At 45.1% G+C, this 25215-nt stretch overlaps 1 pseudogene across 1 annotated transcript; it reads right to left on the minus strand.

The window, feature by feature from the left end:
* Positions 1 to 8709: 8709 nt before the first annotated feature.
* LOC113461644 (uncharacterized) lies at positions 8710 to 24823 on the minus strand (annotated as a pseudogene). The gene is made up of 12 exons (XR_016396163.1): positions 24666 to 24823; positions 24291 to 24591; positions 23783 to 24181; positions 23401 to 23483; positions 23028 to 23116; positions 22869 to 22942; positions 22735 to 22785; positions 22431 to 22643; positions 11842 to 12127; positions 9846 to 10092; positions 9213 to 9668; positions 8710 to 9136 (listed from the first exon to the last, which is right to left on the minus strand). The product of XR_016396163.1 is annotated as an uncharacterized LOC113461644 (transcript).
* Positions 24824 to 25215: the final 392 nt, after the last annotated feature.

Here is a 25215-nt window from a genome sequence, read left to right on the forward strand (position 1 = left end):
CTGATTAACCAATATTAAGTCAATAGGTCTTCCACTGTAGTAGAGCTGCTAAGGTCTTTCTGATGTTGATTTGTCTCGGCTGGATACAGTGGTCAAGTTGCATCGGGGGGCTGGACCTCTCTATAGACATGAGATGTTGTAGGATAAAGGTGGGGTTGGGCACCAATAACTGTTAGGTGAGGACCCAATGACGACTTTATTCCTACGGTTATACGGTGGGTCTGACTTAACTAAGAAATGGGACCAATAACTGTTAGGTGAGGTCTTCATGGCTTAGAGACCAAGTTACACTGCAACATGCTTGAGAAGCATTGTACAAGAGTTGTACATTCATCAATTTATGTGTCACCAATAACTGTTAGGTGAGGTGGCATGTAAATCGATGGGACCGCAGTACCCACTAGAAACCCTAGTCGTGTGGGATTTCCGTTTTCCTACCAGGGGAGTGTGAGAAATTCGAGAAAATAGTGGGAGTTACATTTGTTCTAAAAGACCTTAGAACAGATTAGGATCAAGTACAAAAGTCTAACTAGAATCTTTACTCTCTGAGGATTATAAAATCAGCTTCTAGACTCTTAACTCATATCCTATGGAACAACCGTTTGACCAAACCCAATTATAAAGATTGGCTCAGCAAATTTCAAAAATAGTTTTGAATTGTGAGAAATTCGGGTATATATTAGACCATGGAATCCCCATGTTACCAATCCGTCCGATCACTGATCAGCGTAAGACGCTTGTTAAGAGGACGAACAATGACAATAAAGTTAGGTGCTGCACAATGGCATCCATGTCCAATGCATTACAATGCCAGCATGAGAACATGAAGACTGCCAGGGACATATTAAATCACCTGCAAGAGTTGTATGGTGATCAGAGTCGCGCAGCATGTTTTGAAGTGTCCAAGAGGCTCTTTAAGACAAAGATGCGTGAGGGGCAGTCTGTCCACGATCATGGTTTGACCATGATAAAGGACTTGAAGAAGCTTGAGAAGCTCGACATGACCATGCACAAGGAATTGCAAACGGATTTGATCCCACAATTCCTTCTAGCTTCATATGAACAGTTTATAGTAAATTACCATATGAACAAGGTTGTATGCACTAAAATAGAATTGTTAAATAAATTGGTAACTACCTTAGGGACCTTGAAGAAGTTCAAGGGGCATCGTTTTTACTGTCAAGTTGGTTTCTACTTTCAAGAGAGAGTCTATTTGGAAAAAGAAGAAGCCTGCGAAGAAACAGAAGACTAAGAAAACACCAAGTAAGGAAGTTTCAAGAAAAAGGCCAATTACAAGGAAAAGTGTTTCCATTGCATCATGGACGGCCATTGGAAGAGGAACTGTCCTACATACATGGGAAGCATAAAGAACATAAAGGGTGACAGACCTTCAGAAGGTATGTCAGAAATGCTCAGGATACTTAGGGACTGTTACCTATTGCTAGCAGAAATTTGATTTCTGTATTTTATTTAGCATAGAAAGATTTTTATTTGAAAAAATAGATTGATTCAACATGGTTTTATGATTGACAGTCTCTATCACATACATATGGATGTAACTGTGAATATATCTGAGCAAACAGTGAATACCATAGGATCTAATAGATCCAAAAATGAGATAAATCTAAAGTATTTGTGGCACCTCAGACTTGGCCATATAGGAGAAGATAGAATAAACAAATTGGAGAAACATGAGCTTTTGGGCTCATTGACTTCCGAGTCATATTTGATTTGTGAATTCTGCCTTCAAGGAAAGATGGCCAAATTATCCTTTGTAGGACACAGGGAGGTCCACTGAAATACTTACCCTAGTACACACTGATGTGTGTGGCCCATTCGATGTGCAGACTAGGGGTTGTAATTTTTACTTCATTTTACCGATGATTACTCACGGTATGGATATGTGTATGAGACACAAATATGAAACTTTTGAAAGGTTCAAAAAGCTTAGATATGAAGTAGAAAAATAAAGCACAAAAACTCATTAAGGTTCTTCGATCAGATCGAGGAAGTGAATACCTTAATGGAGAGTTCCGTGATTATCTCAAGGAGAATGGTATAGTTTTATAATGGACTCCTCCTGGTACACCTCAGTTCAACGGAGTGTCGGAGAGGAGGAATCGGACTCTATTGGATATGGTCCGATATATGATGAGCTTCACTGATTTACCCTTGTTTCTTTAGATAGATGCCCTATTTTCAGCTATTTACTTGTTGAATAGAGTTCCCTCTAAAACCGTTCCTACCACACCGTATGAGATATAGCATGGTAAGAAATCAAGTCTTGGTCATCTCAAGATTTGGAGATGTCCGGCCCACGTCAAGAGACTACAGGCGGACAAACTAGAGGCTAGGACCATAAGTGCTCGTTTTATATGATATCCTAAAGAGTCATTAGGATACAATTTTTACGTCTCAGAGGATCACAATGTGTTTGTGAGCCATCATGCCATCTTCTTGGAAAAACAGTTTATCCTTGATAGAGGCAGTGGGAGGAAAATTGAGCTTGAAGAGAAAGTCTCTGAAAAGCAACGAGTCATGGATCCTATCAAACCCATTCATACAGAGCCAGTACACGATGTCCCTCAACCACCTCGCAGATCTAGTAGGGTCTCCCATCCTCCCGATAGATACTTAGGTATACTACAAGAGGATACCGAGGAAATGTTCCTAGTGGGAGATAGGGATCACATACAGGATCCCAAAACCTACAACGAGGCGATATCTGATGTCGATTCCGAGAAATGGTTGGAAGCTATGAAGTCAGAGTTAGACTCCATGCATTCCAACCAAGTCTGGACCTTAGTAGATCCACCAGAAGGTATTGTACCTATTGAATGCAAATGGATCTACAAAAGGAAGATAGGTTCGGATGGAGAGGTAGAGACCTATAAGGCAAAGCTTGTGGCGAAAGGGTATAGTCAGCACGAGGGCATTGACTATCAAGAGACCTTTTCACCTGTAGCCATGCTGAAATCCATCCGAACATTGCTTGCCATTGCAGCATTTCATGATTATGAAACCTGGCAGATGGATGTGAAAACAGCTTTCCTGAATGGATATCTTGATGAAGACATCTATATGGAACAGCCTTTGGGTTTCACTTCCAGTGATGGAGATCACAAGGTCTGCAAGCTGCAAAGGTCCATCTATGGACTAAAGCAAGCATCTCGGAGTTGGAACACTCGTTTCGATGACGCAATCAAAACGTTTGATTTCATCAAAAACGAAGAGGAACCGTGTGTTTACAAAAGGGTTAGTGGGAACGCTGTCGTATTTCTCGTACTGTACGTGGATGACATCCTACTGATAGGGAATGATATTCCCATGCTAACCTCGGTCAAGGTCTAGTTGTCAAAAGGTTCTCCATGAAAGACCTTGGGGAAGCATCCTATATTTTGGGAATAAAGGTCTATAGAGATAGATCTAAAAGGATGCTTGGCCTATCACAGAAGATATACATAGAGGAAGTGCTGAAAAGGTTCAGCATGGAAAACTCTAAAAGGGGTCTCTTACCCCTAAGGCATGGAATTAATCTCTCCAAGAAGATGTGCCCTAACACATCTGAAGAGATTCAACGCATGAGCAAGATCCCCTATGCATCAGCAATAGGGAGCCTCATGTATGCCATGCTATGTACATGACTTGATATAGTACATGCTGTGAATGTCACGAGCATATGTCAATCAGATCCAGGCAAAAAGCACTGGATAGCTGTGAAGAACAGTCTTAAGTACTTGAGAAGAACTAAGGACATGTTCTTGGTCTTTGGGAGAAGATCAGAGTTGAAGGTAGAAGGATGCACACATATTGATGATAGAAAGTCTACATCAGAATATGTGCAATGGTGGTTCAGTAAATTGAAAAAGTTCCAAACAACCGATCATTATAGATTCTACCTTAGAAGCTGAATGTTAAGCCGTATCTAAGGGTGCAGTGGAAACCTTCTGGTTAAAAGTTCATTGCAGAGTTAGGTGTAATGTCATTAGATGCCATAACACTTTACTGCGATAACATTGGCACCATAGCACTAGCTATGGAGCCAAGGTCTCATCAGAAGTCCAAGCATATAGAGCGGCGCTTCCACCTCATACGCGACTATGTTGAGAAGAAATATATAAAGGTGCAGAGAGTAGACTCCGCGGATAACGTGGCAGACCCGTTCACTAAGCAGCTAAGTCAGCAAAAGTCTGAAGCCCACCTTAAGAAGATGGGGCTTAGATATATGACTGATTGGCTTTAGTGCAAGTGGGAGATTGTTAGATGTATGCCCTAGAAGCCAATCTGGCTGACACATTGTTAATTCTAGGGACATAATTTTGTACTTGACTATTTATTATTGAATAAATAAAAGGCATCTTTTCATTCATATTAATTATGTGTCTATGAATCGTCCAAGAAATTAATAAGATGATGATGCATATTCTCAAGAGTTGAGAATTTGAGCCATGTATCATTGGTGATTAATTTCTAAATGCTCCTGATCAATGGATCATCACGAGGACGGTGATCGATCCGATCAGTGCACAGATCACTTTCCTTCTGGATGGACGAGACTTGAGTCCACAGTGTAGGGACATTGAAGTGATAGTGCAGGTGCTTGTTAGAGAACAAGGGTACTGAGCGTGACCAAGACAAGAAGTTACTTGGACGTCTATCCACTCGTCAGTGACTTGCTTGATGTTGCAGTAGTATGACTGGTCCTTTGACCTGCGGTGCTTCGGCTACTCACAGTGAGGTTATTGTAGTTTGACTACACGTATACATGGTCTCTAGTCATATGGGTCCTTGTAGTATAGATTAGCTGCAGTAAGTTCACTGTAGGAGTAGGGTATGCACTTACATGGAATCTATCGACCTTGATAGAAGAGGAGTGATCCTATGTGATTTGTTAGACTGAGTTCTAAGACCTTGGCCAGGGCAGTAATATAAAGTGGAGAAAGAGTTTTCCACTAACGAACTCGAGTCAAATAAATCTTGACATATGACAGACGAAGGGGTTTGACGAGTTATCCATGACCTCCATCCTGTAGGGATCCATGATAGAAAGACTGTATCACATGATAACTGCACCTAGAGGTTCATCATTCTATTCTGCTGGGTAGCCACTACATGCTGCTAGGTGTCACTGGTGGATGGTGGGACTCATAGGGATTATCTCGATGATCGATAAGCCCTAATGAGTAGAGTTGGAATCGTTCCGACCCATTGAAAGGAGTTTTCAATGATATTGTGATGAGATCACAATATATCTCACTACCAGTCAGAGTAGAACCTATGGGGTCACACACACTAGAGGCATTGACCGATCCGATGGTTGAATCGTGATTAGGAATCACAAGTAATCAATTCGATTGATAATAAGCTGAAGAAGGAACAAAGAGAATTAATTAATTGGACTTAAAACAAGAATCCTACTTGGAGTAGGATTCCTAGAGTCCTAATTGGATTAGGACTAGGAATCCTACTTGGACTGAGATTCCTACTTGGACTGGGATTCCTACTTGGACTGGGAATCCTATTTGGAGTAGGACTAGGATTCCTACTTGGAGTAGGATTCCTACAATCCTAATTAGATTAGGAGTTTTGAATTAAATTTGGATTCCTACTTGGAGTAGGATTCCTAGAGTCCTAATCGGATTAGGACTTCGAATTCAAATTAGAGTCCTAATTGGATTAGGACTAGAATTAAACAAGTCCTAATTGGATTAGGATTTCTTAAGTCCTAATTAATTATTGATCTAATGAATCAACATGACTCCTAATTGGATTAGGATTGAAGAGTTCAATTGAGTCATGGTTCATTCAAGTTCTAATTGGATTAGGACTAGCATAGATTGAATCCAATTGATTCATGATTTGGACTAAACCAAATAGGAGCCCTAGATGCCTTTATAAGGCTTTGAAAGGAGGTGCCCTAATGATAAGTGAAGCCCTCCTCCTCTCCATCACGTGGCCACCCTCTCCCTCCCTTGGTTCAGCCGCCAGCAAGAAGAAGGGAAAAAGAAGCCATGGCGCCCTCCTCTTCCTCCTTTCCTCCTTCCAACGCAGGGAAAAGAAAGTAGGCTGCAGGGGCTTTGCTTCTTCCTCTTCTTCTTCCTTCTTCTTCCTCCTCTCAAGTACATTCATGAGTTGAAAGAAAGAGAGGAGATCAGCCATCAAAGTTATCTCTGCAAGGGAGCTAGCACCCCGGGGAGATAGAAAGCTTGGATCGGTTTTCTGCTTCGTGTGGATACCCGTAGAGGCCGGGCACTTGAACGGCTTCAAGCGAACCTTCATCCTAAACCACGATCATCAGTTTGCGGTGATCATCTACCCGCACAAAGGTGAAGATCTGATCTTCTAATGTTATTTAAAAGTTTTTAATCCTTATCTATCTACGAACGGTTTTTAAACAACGTTCATGCGATGAACGGTTGATCCCGCACATGCCTCTTCCGCTACATCTGAAATTTTTGAATTTCAGCGGCATGATCGGGGTTTTCTAACAGCCTTCTGGTCGGATGCCTTCTGGTCAGGCGCTCGCTGGTCGGACGCCGAGCCGGACGAGTTGCCTTTAGGCCGGGTGCCCGCTGGTCGGGCGTCTTCTGGTCGGGCGCCCGCTGGTTGGGCGCCTGTTAGTTGGGCACCTTCGGGTTGTCTGGGGTAACTTGGTTTTTCCCCTAACAACTATAATTGCTAAAGTTCACAGTTTATGAGCACTCCTGTCACCTTGGATGGTTCAGCTTTTTATATATGTGTGATGAATTTCGTTAAAAAAGATTGTGCCAATAAAAATGAGACAAGAATTTAGGTAACCATTTTTCCTTATTTTTCTTTAGCAACTCAACCCTTTTTCCAATTTCTTGGTAGATTCTCATAAATATCATAACTATTCTTGCTTGCAACCATTGCACTCGTAGCTGGTTATTTGTCACAGTCTTCAAGTGTTGGATACCAGTGAGTTGGGTTCGTTCCCATCTTCATCCTGATTTCTGCTGGACTTCCTAACATCATAGTTATCAAAATAAAATATGAACAATCAGATGCCGTCAACTTCTATGATAGCTGTAAGACTGTAACCAACCTGATTTTATCCAGAAAGCAATCATTGTGTCAAACATGCATGTAGAAATCAACCAATTTGGATTAATATTGGTAGTTGATCATGTCAAAATCCTATATAAGCTAATACAAGTAGGTGTAGCTATCTCCCTGTAATTATAAGCATTACGATCGATCCATAGTCAGCTCTAATGGATCCATGCTGCAATATCCCTTGATATACATAGACCTTCGGCCCAGTCTACTCTGATACGATTTCTAGTAACCCAAGATCCACTACAAAAGAAGTAATTTTTTCCGGCGCTTTGCAGAGCTTTTACCGACGCTTATACGCGTCGGAAATTTTCCTCCCCACGCGTCCAAAAGCGTGACGAAATCGTCGGGCAGGTGGGCGTGGACGATTTTCGTTCCGACGCGTTTCGTCAGCGTCGGCAGATAACCCGACGCTTTTAAACGCGTCGGCAAAGGCAATTTTTCCGACGCTTTTATGCGTCGGTCTATTACCGACGCTTTTAAGCGTCGGTAGTTCTTGTATTACCGATGCTTTTGTGCTTCGGTATACTTGTGCCGGGAGAGTTATTGCCGACGCTTTTAAGCGTCGGCAATAGCATTTTTTTTTTTTTTAACAAATTCGTAGAAACAAATGTTAAACCTGTATACAAATTTATAAAACAAATTTTTCCAGCAAAGCAAACACACAACCTATTATCACATCACAAACAAAATTTTTTTATTAATTACTAATCATATTATCATATTTGATTACATTATACTTTAAAAATATTAAAAACATACATATCAAACTCCTAAATAAACAGTCTACGAGGTCTCAAGGGTCGACGGCATCATCATCTCCTCTGATTGAAACAGAGTATACTAAGTGAGGAACGAAGGCACAACAAAAATTCTCCAAGAGGGACAAAACCGGCCATAAAAACTTGACAAGAACATCTAGGCTGGATGTTAGCTTTCATGGCGTCACATATATTATTAAACAATGTCATATTTGGTTCTTTTCATTATATCAAGTCATGAGGCCATGGCAAAGAAATTATGACAGTACTGATAATGGTTTCTTACATTCCAAAGAGATTACCCCACTCCATCATGTAGTTACTAAAATTATACTCTGGTATGTACATGAGGTCAGCTTCTCCATCCACCCCAAATTCTCCAACTAGAGGATGGTAAGTAACTGTTGAGAAGGACGAGGTAGGGCTGCCCTCACCCTCGCCGACGCCGCCGTTGTAGCCAGAAGCTCCATTCACTGCTTGGGAGAGCTTCACTACAAAAGAAGGAATAACTCCCGGCGCTTTTTTTGGTCTCTACCGACGCTTATAAGCGTCGGCGAATTCCCAGCCCACGCGACCCAAAGCGTGGGTCAGACGTCGGGCAGGTGGGCGTGGGTCCGGTTTTTGCCGACGCTAAGAGGAAGCGTCGGCAAAAACAGGGATTTGCCGACGCTAATGAAAGCGTCGGCAAAAACGGCTTTCCCGACGCTTTAAAGCGTCGATAAAGCCCAATCCACTTTTTCGTTTTCGCCAAAAACAGCCCAATCCATTTTTCGTTTTCGCCGACGCTTTAAAGCGTCGGGGATTGCTATTTTTTTTAAAAAAATAAAAATACGAATGTAAATTATAAAGGTCAATATGTGCTGCCTAATCATAATAAAAATAATAATTATAATAAAAGATAAGACATTCTATGGATACATAAAATTAAGAAAGGGAAGCTATAAGATGACTGCTTTCCAAATCACTGCCAACTAATTTCAGATACCAATTTATATGAACAAGTTATAAGCTTGCAAGAGTGCAAGCTAAAACTTACCATCTCTAATGGCTGTTGGACCATCCGCAAATAGCGCAACAACAGCAAGGGTCATGGCAACATCGGGCATTTTATTCATGTTTACATCAACGGCACGCAAGTTTTTTCTCTTGGAAGGATCTCGTGGTGGACCAGTAACAGTGACACTGTTCTCAGTCCATGTAACCTTGGCTCCCATTTTCTCAAGAACTTCTGCGAATTTCACATCACCCTACATCATAAGGGCAAAACAGAGACACAGCAGGAACACTCCTGCATGAGTCTAGGTGCCACACAACTAATTAAAAAAATGATACTTAAATCATTGCAGAAAACAGTAAGGGCATTGTTATATCTACCGAGCAAGTCCTCGTATGTATCCTGGAAGCATGATTCCAGTAGCAATGGAGGTGAGAACACTTGATCCAGAATATCATCAATGTCGGTAAATGTGCTCCATGCATTACCAAGGGCTGGCTGAAGTAGCTCTGCCTGTTTTTTATAATCGTCAAGTCCATTCAATTTATATGACTTAACTTGCACTGAATTTAACTGGCTCCTGGTGTTAGAAGGGAGATCTTTTGTATTCCTGGAGACATGGATTTCTGGTGGAGAGAAAACCAGTTGCTGTTTTCTTCGATTTGGAACGGCATCTACCTCTTTTCGGGAAAGACCTGTTGAGAGAGGCATGAAGAAGTGCTCAGGACCATCATCACTGCTCTTCTCTTGGGACCATTCTGTATTGTTTGATAGCCTTGGCAATGCAGCTTCACGAACAGAACACCTAAGTTTCTGAGCATGATAACCATCACTATCTGTGAAAACAGGAAAAGAAAGGAATTAACTGAGTAGAAAAACAATAATATACAGAAGATTGGTCATGCCCTTATCACCAGAAAACTAGAGAAGTACGAAAACAAGCAAAGAAGCTTAAAATTCAGCAGATATTTATGGGAAAATACTCAAGTAGGCAGACAACCAGAGGTGCCAACCTTGTGTTGCACTATCAGTTTGAGCTTTTGTAAAGGGTGGTGTGGTTGGTTTCCCTACTGGCAGACTTTGTTGGTTTGATTGGGTAGCTGACGCATGTCGCTTTGGTGTGTGCATGCCTTTCCCTAATGAATTTGGAGCTAAACTAAATAACTGGGGAAGTTTCAAAGCAGGACTAGTTGAAACCTTTTCAAGCTGGACAGAGGAGAGTTTAGCAGTCATCCCCGAAACTTCATCACTGGTATTTTCCTGTTTCAAATTGAAAAATGATCAGTTGGAGGATAAATAAACATATAAACGAACAAAATATAAGTCTTGCAAAACCTAAAACAACTCCATTGGACTACTATCATTCAAAGCCGGAGTGTTATGACACATCCAGTAAGAGAATTGATAAGTTCTTACGAGTTGGAAGTTGACATTTTTCCTTGATATCCTCTCATCTTCATATTCTGCTGTTTCCCGCGGACGCCGCGCGGCGGGAGACGGCGAGCTCGGCGGCGCCGGGGGACTCGATCACGGGGAACATGAGTCCCTGGGGGCCGAGATCGAGGGCCTTCTTGGCGCAGGCGGCAAAGAGCTCCAGAAGGCGGAGGATGGCCGGGGTGCGGGCGGCGGCGAGGGCGTGGAGGCAAGGGAGGGCCTCGACGATGCTGCCAGAGCCATGCTCCATGTTGACGACCATGTAGTCGTAGCCGGCGAGGCCGGCGATCTCGGCGAGGGTCGGGGAGGAGCGCAGGAGGAAGAGGCCGTAGAGGGTCTCGCCGGCGACGAGGCGGGACTTGAGGATCCGCGGTTCGGGGGAGAGGGGGGCGGAGTCGGGATCCAGAATAGAGCTTCTTCTGGAGCTTGGGAGGGCGGTAGTCGGCCGAGGGCTTGAACACTAGGTTCCGGCGGATGAGCTGGGAGATGAATTCCTGCTGCTCCTTCGTCAGCCGCTCCCTTGCTCGATACCCCCGAGTATTGATCCTGATACCGATGGTGTCGTAGATTGGCTCCGGAGAGGGGGAGCGGGCGCCCTCTGGCCGGTCGTCGAGGGGCATGCCGGATTGAAGAAGCCGGTTGATTTCAAGAAGCCTTAAGTTGAGCGCCTGGACTTCGGGGTCGAGGTCGGCGACGAACTCCTTCATGAAGTCAGGGAGCTGGACGACCGACTTGGGCTCCTCATCGGCCCATCGGGTCTTTCGCTTTCGGCCACCAGAAGACCCATCGCCAGCGCTGTCGCCGGACACCGGAGGGTCCCAGCGACTGCGGCGGCGGCGGCGGCGGCGGCTATTGATCTCCTCCTCCCCGCCGGACACATCCTTGTCGGTGCCACTGTGGGTCACGGCAACCAGGCCGTTCTCGGAGACCGGCGTCCTCTCGCCCGCAGCGGCGAGAGTCTGGCCGTCGGCTTGGTCGGGCGGGGGGTAAGGAGGTGGGTTTTCAGGGGTAGGGGGAGGGGGGAAGTGGTCGCAGTAGTCGAGAATTTCGGAAGGAGGAGGAGGGTTTGAGGCGACGGATTGGAGGGTTAAATAGATGCTTGCATTCCGTTCTCTTCGATCTCTGGGTTGAGGGAGGAGGGATGAGAGAGAGAGCGCGGTGGCTTCTGACACAAGCTCGTTGGCTTCTGACGCCTTTGGAGTTTGGAGAGGTCGTGGGCTTCCGACGACGCTTTTTAGCGTCGTCTTAGGCCCGCAACTACCCCGACCCTTATAAGCGTCGTCTGTTGCCGACGCTTGTTAAAAGCGTCGGCAAATGTTGACGCTAGGCTAAAAATTGCCGACGCTTTAAAAAAGCGTCGGCAAAAAAGCGTCGTTAAAATTCACTTTTTCTGTAGTGCTTCCTCATGGACACTTCGGCCTCTGCAAGTTTCTCCTTTAGTTTCATAAGCTGCATGCCAAACAAAATACTTGGTTATCTTCTCCGATGAGCCTCAATAACTATGGAGCATCTTTATATGATGCACTTCTTGAATACTAAACCACATCTATAGTAACTTGGAAGAGAGAAGCAGACCTCATTCTCAAGGTGGCATTTCTCGACGACGACGGTGTCGTGGGCCGACTTAAGCTTGAGATACTCCTCCTCCAGATGCTTGTTCTTGTACCTCGCCCTTCGGTTCTGGAACCAAACCGCAACCTGCTTCGGGTCTAGGCCGAGCTAGCCGGCGAGGTGCATCTTCCTCCCTGACTCCAATTTTTTCTCCTTCACGAAGCTCATCTCCAAGAATTTGACTTGCTGATCACTGAGCCTCCTCTTCTTTGCCTCTCCCCCTGCACCATCCACCTTTGCCTTGTCTCCCCTGCACATAGCAAGAAATAAAATGTTTAGCTCAAGAAAAGCCAGCCCAACAAATTACCCAGCCAGCTCAAAACTCTTAAGTCAGAAATATAAACAGCAATTACCAGAACAACAGGATCTATCTCTACAGGAAAACAACTCAAAAAAGAAAAAAAAGACAATCCTATAACATCATCAAGGACCTCAGCCAGCAGCCTCCAAGCATAGTCCTCTGATGCCTTCATAATCTTTCTTTTGCTTCAGCACCATGTGCCCGCTGATCTCCCATACAGCAGGGTTCACTTGAGTATCCAAGAGCTCCTGGCTCACTTCACCAAGAGCCTGTTTTTCAGCATAGCACTGAGCAATTTGGGCACAGGAAAGAAAATCAGCAAGGCTTGTTTCTACTACATGGAAAATTCATGATACAATTATGGATTTAGCCCACCTTCGTAAGTTATGATCATATTTAGAAAGAAAAATTAGAATACCGAGAGATCACCCTCTTCCACATACAGGTAATGGCAATAAATGTTTGATAAACAATTCCTAGCCATCCTTAAAAAAAATTAACCCATCAACTTATGACTACTATGTGAGACACGGGGCTGAAGTCGGCAGCCCTCGCCGACTTCAGCCCCGATTCATTTGGGGAAGGAGCCGGAACAGAGGATCGCGTGGGCGATCCTCTCCGGCTCCTCCGGAAGGGCAAACAAGGCAAGGGCGCCGCGAGAGTCCCGCGGCGCCCCTCCTAGTCCATCCACGGCCGATTCACGGCCGTGGATCTCGCTTGACCGCCGTGATTTTCGCGGCGGAGAACGGTTGCGATGGGGCTATAAAGCCCCATCTACTTCTTCCCTAGGGCACCACCGAACCCCCTCCTCTTCTCCTTCTCCTCTCCCTCTCCTCCCTCTGTTCTTACCTCCCAAGCGGCCGGCGTGCCGCCCGATCAACCACCACCACCATCCGAGCCTCCCCTGTTTCGAGACCTCCTTCCTCTTTGGAAAGCACCGCCGCCGCTGCCGCCGCTTGACACCGGATCGAGCTTCCCTTGGCTGAGACCCACCACCTCCGTCGACCGCCGGTGAGCATCCCTCCTCATCCCTCCTCCTTGCCTTCGTTCCCATGCCAAATAACATGATGCTTTCTTTCCCTGTTTCGGCCCCAAACCGAGATCTTCCCAGTTGCTCCTTCACACCGGTCGCCGCAGCGGCCGCCGGCCACCACTGCGGTCGGCTGGCCGTCGACCGGGCGTCAGCCTCCGGCCACCCAGGCCGGCCACCCCGCCGGACCTCCCTCTCTCCTCCGTCTCTCCTTCTCCCCCTATTCGTGGGGGGGGGTTTGGGGAAGGAGGAGGCCCATCACGGGCCAAACTGGGCCGTTGGGCCCAGTCCCCTGCAGGCCGAACTTGGGCCCAGTCCCCTGCAGGCCCAACTTCGGCCCAGTCCCCTGCAGGCCCAACTTCGGCCCAGTCCAGTCCGGTTGGGCCCAGTGGGGCAGTATCCTTGTGGGCCCAACTTGGGCCCAGTTCAGACCCAAGCCCGGAACCCGAACCCGGATCCGAAACCCGGAACCCGAAACCCGAACCCATTGGGCCGTGCCCAATATGGGCCTATCGGGCCATGCCCATTATGGGCTAACTATGGGCCCTGTTGGGCCGTGTCCAATAATATTATTTTTGAATTTTTTTTGCTTAATTCTGACATTAACAAAGAATTAATTAAACTTTAACAGGTGAACCTGATCCGTCTACCTGAAGTAGGAATCAAGCGAGAAGAGGTAAGTGACTTAATACTTCAAGTGTGATTTTCAAATAAATATATTAAATTCTGAAATATGTTTTGTATTTAGTAAAGTGGGTCTGGCATTTCATTTGAAAATTTTGCTCTGAAATCCGTAAACTATGACTGAAAAATTTATGAAATCTGTTTTTATATATATATATTCTCAGCATGGCTATGATCTGTTCTGTTCTGCTCTGGCCCCGCCAATGGGGATTATACGTTGGACCTGTCGACTTGTATTCTGTGAGGAACCGGTTTCGACACCGCGCCACCGGTGATTAGAATAGTGGTTTCTGGACACCGTTTCCACCGGTGACTAATAATAGTGGTTTCTGGCACTCTGTGCAACCCATGCCGCTGGGTTACGTGGCCGTAGCCTATCATGTTGAGATTATGATATCAGAGTTTTATAAAAACAAAAATGATATTATTTGTGATTTGTTTCAAACATTATCCTGTATTTTGATCTGATATGCTCTGACCCCACTCTGGGGTATTTTGTTGCTTACTGGGCTAGTGTAGCTCATTACTCTGTATTCTCCATTTTTCAGATCCAGAGGCTTGATCGCACGGGATTGGGGAGTGCGTTAGAGATTTCGATGATTCTTCAGTTATTGGCATTTTAGTTAGTTTAGTTTGGATATTTGAATTATGTTGGCATATGTTATTTTGGAATTTTGTAAGACTGCTTTTGAATGATTTTAAGTATTTTGTCAATTTTAAGCATCTGCTATTAATCCTTAAATAAAGTCTTGAACATCTGTATTTGCTTTGATGTAATCCGATGCCTTGCACGTCTACGCGGCCCGCCGTGCGGGCGTGCGGCGTCTGCCGCGCCTCGGGCTCGGGGCGTGACAGATTTGGGGGTATCAGAGCTCAGGTTTAAGATCACTAGGGATTGTAACTGAAACAATTATATTGAGCCTAAGTTTTAGGATTCGTAGGATCCGTCAGAAAGGTTGAGAGATGGGTAGGAACCAGAATAAGGGGATAATGTTTATTTATTTTATTAACTATTTCGTATTATTCTGTTTGGATGATTTTATAATATCTATATATTTTTACTGAATCAGAATGCCGCCTCGTCGTGTCCGTAGCCTGAATCGGATGGTCAGGGGCCCTCGGGGAAGAGCCCCTACTAACCAAGCGGGCGAGGCACCGCATAACTCAGGGACCCAGGGTCAATCAACTCCAGAAGCTGCCGCCGGAAATCAAACTCGGGTGCTCGAACTGATCGAGGAGGTCGTCGGGTTAGTACGCCAACAGAGGCAACAACCTCAGCAACCAGTCCAGCAGGATGTTGCTCCTCCTGAGCAAAGAAGGAGTATAGCAGAATTCAAGAGAATGGCACCTTCGGCTTTTAAAGGCACCACTAGTCCTCAAGAGGCCGAAACCTGGATAAATGAAATGGAGAAAGCCTTCAGGGCAATGGAGTGCACCGATGAAGAGAAGGTCAGATTTGCCACCTATATGCTTCAGGACCGAGCTCATCATTGGTGGATGTCTGTGGAGCGCACATTGGCACCCGAGCATGAGGCGCTTACCTGGCAGAGATTCCGCACAGCATTCTACTCCAAGTATTTTCCCTCCAGTCGCCTGAGGGAGCTAGAGAGGGAATTTCTCAATCTGAATCAAGGAACTATGACTGTGGATGAGTATGAGGCAGAGTTTGACAGGCTATCTCGGTTTGCTCCCACCCTCGTCATGGATGCAGAGTCTCGGATGAGGAGATTTGAAGAAGGATTGAAGCCTCACGTCGGAGTTTGGCCGCAATAAACTCCACAAACTATGATGATCTGGTAGACAGGGCTAAGAATCTGGAAATTGTCTGGAAAGAAACCTATGATGCCAAAGATAAGAAACAAAAGAAGAGAAGCAGAGATTATGATGCTCGCAGTGGACAGAATTCTAGCAAAACTGCAAAATCACATAACCAATCTTGGCAATCAGGGAAGCAAGGATCTGATGGAAAGACTATTCAGCAAGAGAAGCAGAAGTGTGATGCATGTGGTGGTATGCATAAGACTGAACACTGTAGACGATTATCTGGTGCCTGTTTTAGATGCGGCCAGCAGGGTCATAAAGTAGCTGAGTGTCCTCAACAGGACCTTCGATCAGTTCAGAGGCCTCAAACTTCAAGAAACCAGCAAGTGCAAGCTTCTCCTGCTCCGGCTCAGTCAGCTCAGCCTTCTTCTCCTAAGCAGCAGAAAGGGGGGAGACTGCGCACACAGGGTCGTATTTATGCACTGACTCAGCAGGATGCTCAGGCATCCAACACGGTGGTGTCAGGTACATTGCCAGTTGCTTCTGCTTATGCTCATACACTATTTGATTCTGGTGCTACGCATTCCTTTGTGTCATCTACATTTGTGCAAAAACATGACCTGCCTTGTGTGCAATTAGAGTATGATCTGCATGTTAGCACTCCTGCAGGGAGTGGGATGATTGGTAATCAGGTCTGCAAGACTTGTCCAATTCGGATTGTAGGTAGAGACTTGCCTGCTGATTTAATAGTTATAGATATGCATGACTTTGACATAATCCTCGGTATGGACTGGTTAGCATCACAATTTGCCACCATTAATTGCCATGAGAAACGGGTAAACTTTCAGATCCCCGGAGATACCGAATTCAGCTTCATGGGGAGTGGTGCTTATACCTCCCCTCGAGTTGTCTCCGCTATGCAAATTAAGCGGCTGCTTAGAAAGGGGAGTATGGCGTATATTGCCACAGTGGTTGACACCAGACAATCAGATCAAAGATTGGAAGATATTCGAGTAGTGAATGAATACCCTGATGTCTTTCCGGAAGACCTTCCTGGCTTGCCACCAGATAGAGAAATTGAATTTGCAATTGATTTAATTCCTAGTACCACACCAATCTCTAAGACCCCCTATAGAATGGCTCCAGCTGAAATGAAAGAATTAAAGGAGCAGTTGCAGGATCTTCTTGATAAGGGTTTCATCAGACCTAGTGTTTCACCTTGGGGAGCTCCAGTCTTATTTGTAAAGAAGAAAGATGGTAGTATGAGATTATGTATTGATTATCGAGAGATAAATAAAGCAACAATAAAGAACAAGTATCCTCTACCAAGAATTGATGACTTATTTGATCAGTTAAAGGGTGCTCAGATATTCTCTAAAATTGATCTTCGTTCTGGGTACCATCAATTAAAGATAAGGGCTGAAGATGTGCCTAAAACTGCTTTTCGTACTCGCTATGGGCACTATGAATTTTTGGTTATGCCTTTTGGACTGACAAATGCCCCTGCAGCTTTTATGGATCTGATGAACAGGGTGTTCAGACCCTTTCTGGACAAATTTGTAGTAGTCTTTATTGATGATATCTTGATCTATTCTGGGAGCCAGGCCGAGCATGAGCAACATTTGAGGTTAGTACTGGAAACCCTAAGACAAGAGCAGTTGTATGGTAAGTTGAAGAAAAGTGAATTCTGGCTAGACAGTGTGATGTTCCTAGGGCATGTAATATCTAAAGAGGGTATCTATGTGGATCCAAAGAAGATCGAGGCAGTGGTCAACTGGAGCAGACCCAATAGTGTTACTGAGATTCGCAGCTTCTTGGGCCTAGCAGGATATTATAGACGATTTGTTGAGAATTTTTCCTCTATTGCTGCATCTTTGACTCGACTAACTCGTAAAGGAGTTAAGTTTGAGTGGTCAGATAAATGTGAACAGAGCTTCCAGGAGCTTAAGCAACGTTTGGTGTCCGCTCCCATCCTTACCCTTCCTTCTAGTGGCGAAGGTTATACCATCTACAGTGATGCCTCAAAGAAAGGATTGGGTTGTGTACTGATGCAGAATGATAAGGTTATTGCATATGCTTCCCGACAATTAAAGTCATATGAGGAGAACTACCCCGTTCATGATCTGGAACTTGCTGCTGTTGTGTTTGCATTAAAAATTTGGAGACATTATTTATATGGTGAATCTTGTAAGGTGTACACTGATCACAAAAGTTTGAAATACCTTTTTACCCAGAAGGAACTAAACATGAGACAGAGAAGATGGTTAGAGTTACTGAAGGATTATGATTTGTCTATTCATTACCATCCGGAAAAAGCTAATGTGGTAGCAGATGCACTGAGCAGAAAATCCACTGGTAGTATTGCTGCCTTACTCACCTCTCAGAAGAAAAATTCTGGAAGATCTGAGGAGAGCAGAAATTGAGGTATGTTGGCATGACTCCGATGCACAATTGGCAAACTTACGTGTCCAACCTACCTTGATAGAGAAGATCAGGATTGCTCAAGCAGATGACCCTCAGTTGCAAAAGCTTAGAAGTGATATTGAATCAGGTTCTCAATCAGAATTCAGACTTCATGAGGATGGATCATTGAGATACAGGAACAGAATGTGTATTCCAAATGACTCCGATTTAAAGAATGAAATTATGAAGGAAGCTCATAATACTGGATATACAGTGCATCCTGGGGGTACTAAGATGTATAAGGATTTGAAAGGTACATTTTGGTGGAATAATATGAAGAGAGAAATTGCACAATTTGTGGCTCGGTGTTTGACATGTCAGCAAGTTAAAGCAGAGCATCAAAGACCGGCAGGGTTGTTGCAGCCCCTACCACTTCCTGAATGGAAGTGGGAACACATCACTATGGACTTCGTCTCCGGGTTGCCTCGCACTCTTAAAGGTTATGATGCTATATGGGTGATTGTGGACAGATTGACAAAGTCGGCACACTTTTTGGCATTCAAAGTAGGAATGACCTTGGAAAAGTTTGCAGAGCTCTACATTGAACAAATAGTGAGGTTGCATGGAGTACCCGTATCCATTGTTTCCGATAGGGACTCGCGGTTTGTATCTCACTTTTGGAGTAGTTTGCATAAAGCCTTGGGGACCACTCTGAGCTTCAGCACAGCTTTCCACCCTCAGACTGATGGCCAATCAGAAAGAACCATTCAAACCTTGGAAGATATGCTAAGAGCTTGTGTAATGGATATGAAAGGTTCTTGGGACCGTCACTTGCCTTTGGTTGAGTTTGCATATAATAACAGTTACCAGGCAAGTATTCAAATGGCACCTTATGAGGCTCTATATGGAAGAAAGTGTAGATCACCCATCTGTTGGGATGATGTTGGTGAAAGAAAAATTATGGGCCCCGAGATTGTGCAACAAACAGTAGAGAAGATCCAGCTGATCAGGGAACGCCTTCGGATAGCTCAGAGCAGACAGAAAAGTTATGCAGATAATAGAAGAAGGAAATTGGAATTTCAGGTCGGAGATCATGTGTTTCTGAAAGTGTCTCCTACTAAAGGGGTGATGCGATTTGGAATACGCGGAAAACTTAGTCCACGCTATGTCGGCCCCTTTGAGATTCTGGAAAGAGTAGGAGCAGTGGCTTACAAATTGGCACTCCCACCGTCACTGTCTGGAGTTCACAATGTTTTTCATGTTTCCATGCTAAGAAAGTATATTCCAGATATGAGCCATGTGGTAGAAGTGGCTCCCTTGCAGCTTAGAGAAGATTTGACATATCCTGAGCAGCCTGCACGTGTGGTTGATAGAAGAGAGCAAGTGTTGAGGAGGCGCACGATTCCTTATGTTAAGATCCAGTGGAGCCATCACTCAGAACGAGAGGCCACGTGGGAGTTGGAGGACGAGATGAAGGAAAAATATCCGGACCTTTTTGCAAGCTAAGGTATGTTAAATTTCGAGGACGAAATTTTTTTTTAGGGGGGAAGAATGTGAGACACGGGGCTGAAGTCGGCAGCCCTCGCCGACTTCAGCCCCGATTCATTTGGGGAAGGAGCCGGAACAGAGGATCGCGTGGGCGATCCTCTCCGGCTCCTCCGGAAGGGCAAACAAGGCAAGGGCGCCGCGAGAGTCCCGCGGCGCCCCTCCTAGTCCATCCACGGCCGATTCACGGCCGTGGATCTCGCTTGACCGCCGCGATTTTCGCGGCGGAGAACGGTTGCGATGGGGCTATAAAGCCCCATCTACTTCTTCCCTAGGGCACCACCGAACCCCCTCCTCTTCTCCTTCTCCTCTCCCTCTCCTCCCTCTGTTCTTACCTCCCAAGCGGCCGGCGTGCCGCCCGATCAACCACCACCACCATCCGAGCCTCCCCTGTTTCGAGACCTCCTTCCTCTTCGGAAAGCACCGCCGCCGCCGCCGCCGCTTGACACCGGATCGAGCTTCCCTTGGCTGAGACCCACCACCTCCGTCGACCGCCGGTGAGCATCCCTCCTCCTTGCCTTCGTTCCCATGCCAAATAACATGATGCTTTCTTTCCCTGTTTCGGCCCCAAACCGAGATCTTCCCGGTTGCTCCTTCACACCGGTCGCCGCAGCGGCCGCCGGCCACCACTGCGGTCGGCTGGCCGTCAACCGGGCGTCAGCCTCCGGCCACCCAGGCCGGCCACCCCGCCGGCCCTCCCTCTCTCCTCCGTCTCTCCTTCTCCCCCTATTCGTGGGGGGGGTTTGGGGAAGGAGGAGGCCCATCACGGGCCAAACTGGGCCGTTGGGCCCAGTCCCCTGCAGGCCGAACTTGGGCCCAGTCCCCTGCAGGCCCAACTTCGGCCCAGTCCCCTGCAGGCCCAACTTCGGCCCAGTCCAGTCCGGTTGGGCCCAGTGGGGCAGTATCCTTGTGGGCCCAACTTGGGCCCAGTTCAGACCCAAGCCCGGAACCCGAACCCGGATCCGAAACTCGGAACCCGAAACCCGAACCCATTGGGCTGTGCCCAATATGGGCCTATCGGGCCATGCCCATTATGGGCTAACTATGGGCCCTGTTGGGCCGTGTCCAATAATATTATTTTTGAATTTTTTTTGCTTAATTCTGACATTAACAAAGAATTAATTAAACTTTAACAGGTGAACCTGATCCGTCTACCTGAAGTAGGAATCAAGCGAGAAGAGGTAAGTGACTTAATACTTCAAGTGTGATTTTCAAATAAATATATTAAATTCTGAAATATGTTTTGTATTTAGTAAAATGGGTCTGGCATTTCATTTGAAAATTTTGCTCTGAAATCCGTAAACTATGACTGAAAAATTTATGAAATCTGTTTTTATATATATATATTCTCAGCATGGCTATGATCTGTTCTGTTCTGCTCTGGCCCCGCCAATGGGGATTATACGTTGGACCTGTCGACTTGTATTCTGTGAGGAACCGGTTTCGACACCGCGCCACCGGTGATTAGAATAGTGGTTTCTGGACACCGTTTCCACCGGTGACTAATAATAGTGGTTTCTGGCACTCTGTGCAACCCATGCCGCTGGGTTACGTGGCCGTAGCCTATCATGTTGAGATTATGATATCAGAGTTTTATAAAAACAAAAATGATATTATTTGTGATTTGTTTCAAACATTATCCTGTATTTTGATCTGATATGCTCTGACCCCACTCTGGGGTATTTTGTTGCTTACTGGGCTAGTGTAGCTCATTACTCTGTATTCTCCATTTTTCAGATCCAGAGGCTTGATCGCACGGGATTGGGGAGTGCGTTAGAGATTTCGATGATTCTTCAGTTATTGGCATTTTAGTTAGTTTAGTTTGGATATTTGAATTATGTTGGCATATGTTATTTTGGAATTTTGTAAGACTGCTTTTGAATGATTTTAAGTATTTTGTCAATTTTAAGCATCTGCTATTAATCCTTAAATAAAGTCTTGAACATCTGTATTTGCTTTGATGTAATCCGATGCCTTGCACGTCTACGCGGCCCGCCGTGCGGGCGTGCGGCGTCTGCCGCGCCTCGGGCTCGGGGCGTGACAACTATGCCTAGTATAGTTAAGAGAACCAACAGTTCAAAGTTCAAACACCGCTACTAGTTCAGGATATGAATTAGTTCACACCGCTTGTTCCCACCCACATTCCATCAAGGAGTATTCCACACATAAGTATCAAGTGCATAGACACCAGCATAAATGAAACTAGAAAAAAATAATAGAATTTACTAAAGAATACAAATAGCAAGCAACAAAAAAATTGACACTGCGATGCATTTTCTGCAATACTGAATTTTTCTTTGTTGTGATGTCACATCAACAAGAGCTTCGACGCCTATGTATACGACCACGTGTACTATCATCCTATCTTCTTTCCACTACAAGAAAATTGGGCATTAGCGACGCTTTTTTTGGCCTTTAGCGACGCTTTTAAGCGTCGGTAAAAACCATCCCGACGCTTTCCTAAGCATCGGTAAAGCGTCGCCTATGCTACAGTGGGGAAAATATTTTCCGACGCTTTCAAAAGCGTCGGAAATTAGCGACGCTTTAAAGCGTCGTTAAATGTGATTTTAACGACGCTTTAAAGCGTCGTTAGAATATTATTTTTTTTAAAAAAAATTTCGTGATTTTGACGACGCTTTAAAGCGTCGTTAAAATATTATTTTTTTAAAAAAAATTCGTGATTTTAACGACGCTTTAAAGCGTCGTTAGAATATTATTTTTTTTAAAAAAATTTCGTGATTTTAACGACGCTTTAAAGCGTCGTTAAAATATTATTTTTTTAAAAAAAAAATTTCAGAGAAATCACTCCCGAACAGATGGGCTTCATACCTACCAATCCACCTATGCCTGATGCACAAAACCAGAGTCATTGCCAGTAACCACATTCTTCGACAGGACCTCTGAAATTTCAGCATCTTAGATTGGGTGCAGCATAGCGGTTGGACTTCTAACCTCAAAAACTTACTGAAGGTTCCAAGATAAAGATCTTTGTTTCCTGAAACCCTCCCAATTCGAGCTTGCCATCTTCCATGCTGGTGGTGCCTGGAGATGAATAGAAGCAGCAAGTGTATAAAAAATTCTTGAACAAATAAGAAAATGATGTCGTTTAATCATGAATAGCGGCAAGACTAACCTCGTCACGCCTCGGTACATAGAAGCTCCTCGTGAGAACCCACTACTTTTTCTGCAACAGAGATGAACATGAAATAAAATATTACAAGCACCAAGCATTGGAAGTGGCCTACAACATAAGGAAAGAACATTTACCTTCTCAAATGAGCAACATATTCTTGTCGACTCATGTTCTTCATTTCCTCGAGTTCTTGTTGATAATCTTCCAACTGAATGAAAACGATTTCAGACGTGTTTCCAGCAAAAAGGAGTTTAAATTTCAGTAACTAAAAGCCTGTACTGATTCAATCATACCGGGAAGTTGATATGTGTGGAAGGTCCCCAGTATTTGAGGGCAGCCAAGTCATAGGCTCTTGCAGCTTTCTCTTCCATGTCATACCCCCCTGGAATCCAGAGAAGAGAGAGCTGAGTAAAATTTTTCATGTCTTGGAGACAACAAGAATATCCTAAAGAAGAAGAAGAAGATTAAAATAGATAAAAGAGGTAGATAAAGAGAGCGGGGGCTCACCCAAGTAAACTGCACAAGAAACATAGATTTCATTCATGACATTCCCAGGAAAGAACATGGCAAACCAAATATGATTAAATAGCCAGTTTGTACCATAGACTGAATATGATAGTTGAAATCATAAGATGGTAATGGATATAGTTTGTTTGAAAAAAAAACCTTGTCTTCCTTTCCTTGTTTGGCCTTCCTTCTTGCAACTATTGTCCCACAGATGGGCTTCATACCTACCAGTCCACCTATGCCTGATGCACAAAACCAGAGTCTTTATATGATCATAGAAAAATTTTCTAAAAGAAAACAAAATGGTTAGAGCCATCCCACATCACACATAAGCACAAAAAACTTACAAACATATATAGGAAATAAACAACAGCTACGCAAGAGTTTTTATATATAAACAGAGCATTAAAAATATGAAGAGAGATGAACAAAGGAAGTAGGACTGTACTAGAGCAATAAACATATATAGAAGAAAGAACAAGATCCAATAAGAAAACAAGCCATCAGCTGTAGAAGAAACTAAGAGCTCCTACATACTGACCTTGTGACACCTCTATACTGAGATGTTCTCTGGCCAAATGTATCGATGGATCTCTGCAAGTCCCCACACCCCATTGCACCAAGAGGACCACCAGATCCCACACCCCCTTCCTCACCCAGCCCGTTGTTGCCAGCGCCGAAGCTCCTGGTGACCCAGTTCTTCAATCCCGGAATCCCACCACCTCCCATTTGTTCCTCTTCCAGTGGTGGTTGATACATCTCATGGCCTGTGAGCACAGAGCACATCCCTTCCTGCAATGGCTGGAAGTAAGGAGGAGGGGGCTGCTGAGATATACCTTTCCGGATGATAGACGGAACCATCTCCAGAGAAATCACTCCCGAACGAACGAAAACCACAATTCGGCACATGTAATTTCCCTCCGAAGGAGAGAGAGAAACCCTGAGATTAGAAGGAAACGAGCATCAGGTTTTCTTTCCATTGCAAACAGATCGAGAGAAAAATCAACCGTGGCGACTAGGGAAAGGGAAATTAGAGCTGGAGTACTTACAACAAGAACAGATGGGGAAAGAGAGGCCAAGAGAGACCGTGTGCAGCTTCGATTCGATTCTAGAAAAAAGACGGCGATGAAGGAAGGGAGTGGAGGATGGGGCGGTGGAGCTCAGAACCCTCGTCTCGTCGCCGTCGTCGTTCAAGAACTCGGGGGCGATGCCGGAGAAGGCGCGGTTAAGGAGGACAGCGAGCAAGGAGAGGCCGCCCACGAAGATGGGCAAGCTCCGGACGAACCCATCGTTGTTGGAGACCCAGTCGCCTACCAAATCCCGCCGGGGTTTCGGGCCTCTGTAAGCCCCCTTCGCACCAAAGAAACCAAGTTATAGAAGAAGAGAGATGAGAGAGGAGAAGAGAGGAGGGTACGGCTGCGTACCTGAGGATAAGCCGAGGGAGGAGAGGGAATAGGCGGAGGGGAAGAGGAGGCTCTAAGGAGAGGCGAGGACGGGACTGGCCAGGAATGGCGACGGAGAGGAGGGCGAATGAGAGGAGAGGAGAGGGTTCGAAAGAGAAGAAGGCAGCCCACCTCCATCCGACGGGGTTTTGCGGAGGGGAGGAGTGAGGTCCGACGACGCTTATAAGCGTCGTCGTATTTTTTGCCTACGCCAACCCTTAAAAGCGTCGGCGGAACGTTTTTTTACCCACACCTTCTACACGCGTCGGCAGTTACCGTTGAAAAAAAAAATTTGCCGATGCTTTTTTGTAGCGTCGGCAATATAGAGTCGCCAAAACCCTTTATTGTTGTAGTGTTCGTTAGTACATTATACAATAGTGTCCAGTATACATTCATGAAGTCCTATGCCAAAACTAATAAATTGCACAAGAATGATTATGACTGTACGAAACAGCATGAGGACCTGCAGGACAATGACACCACCCACTCAGCATCATCTAGGAGCATGCATGAGCTTACACAGTAATCAGAA

The sequence above is a fragment of the Phoenix dactylifera genome, chromosome 8, assembly GCF_051530095.1.
Source record: "Phoenix dactylifera cultivar Ajwa chromosome 8, Ajwa_hap1_PhDact_Kaust_v1.1, whole genome shotgun sequence".
In the NCBI taxonomy this organism is placed as follows: Eukaryota; Viridiplantae; Streptophyta; class Magnoliopsida; order Arecales; family Arecaceae; genus Phoenix; species Phoenix dactylifera.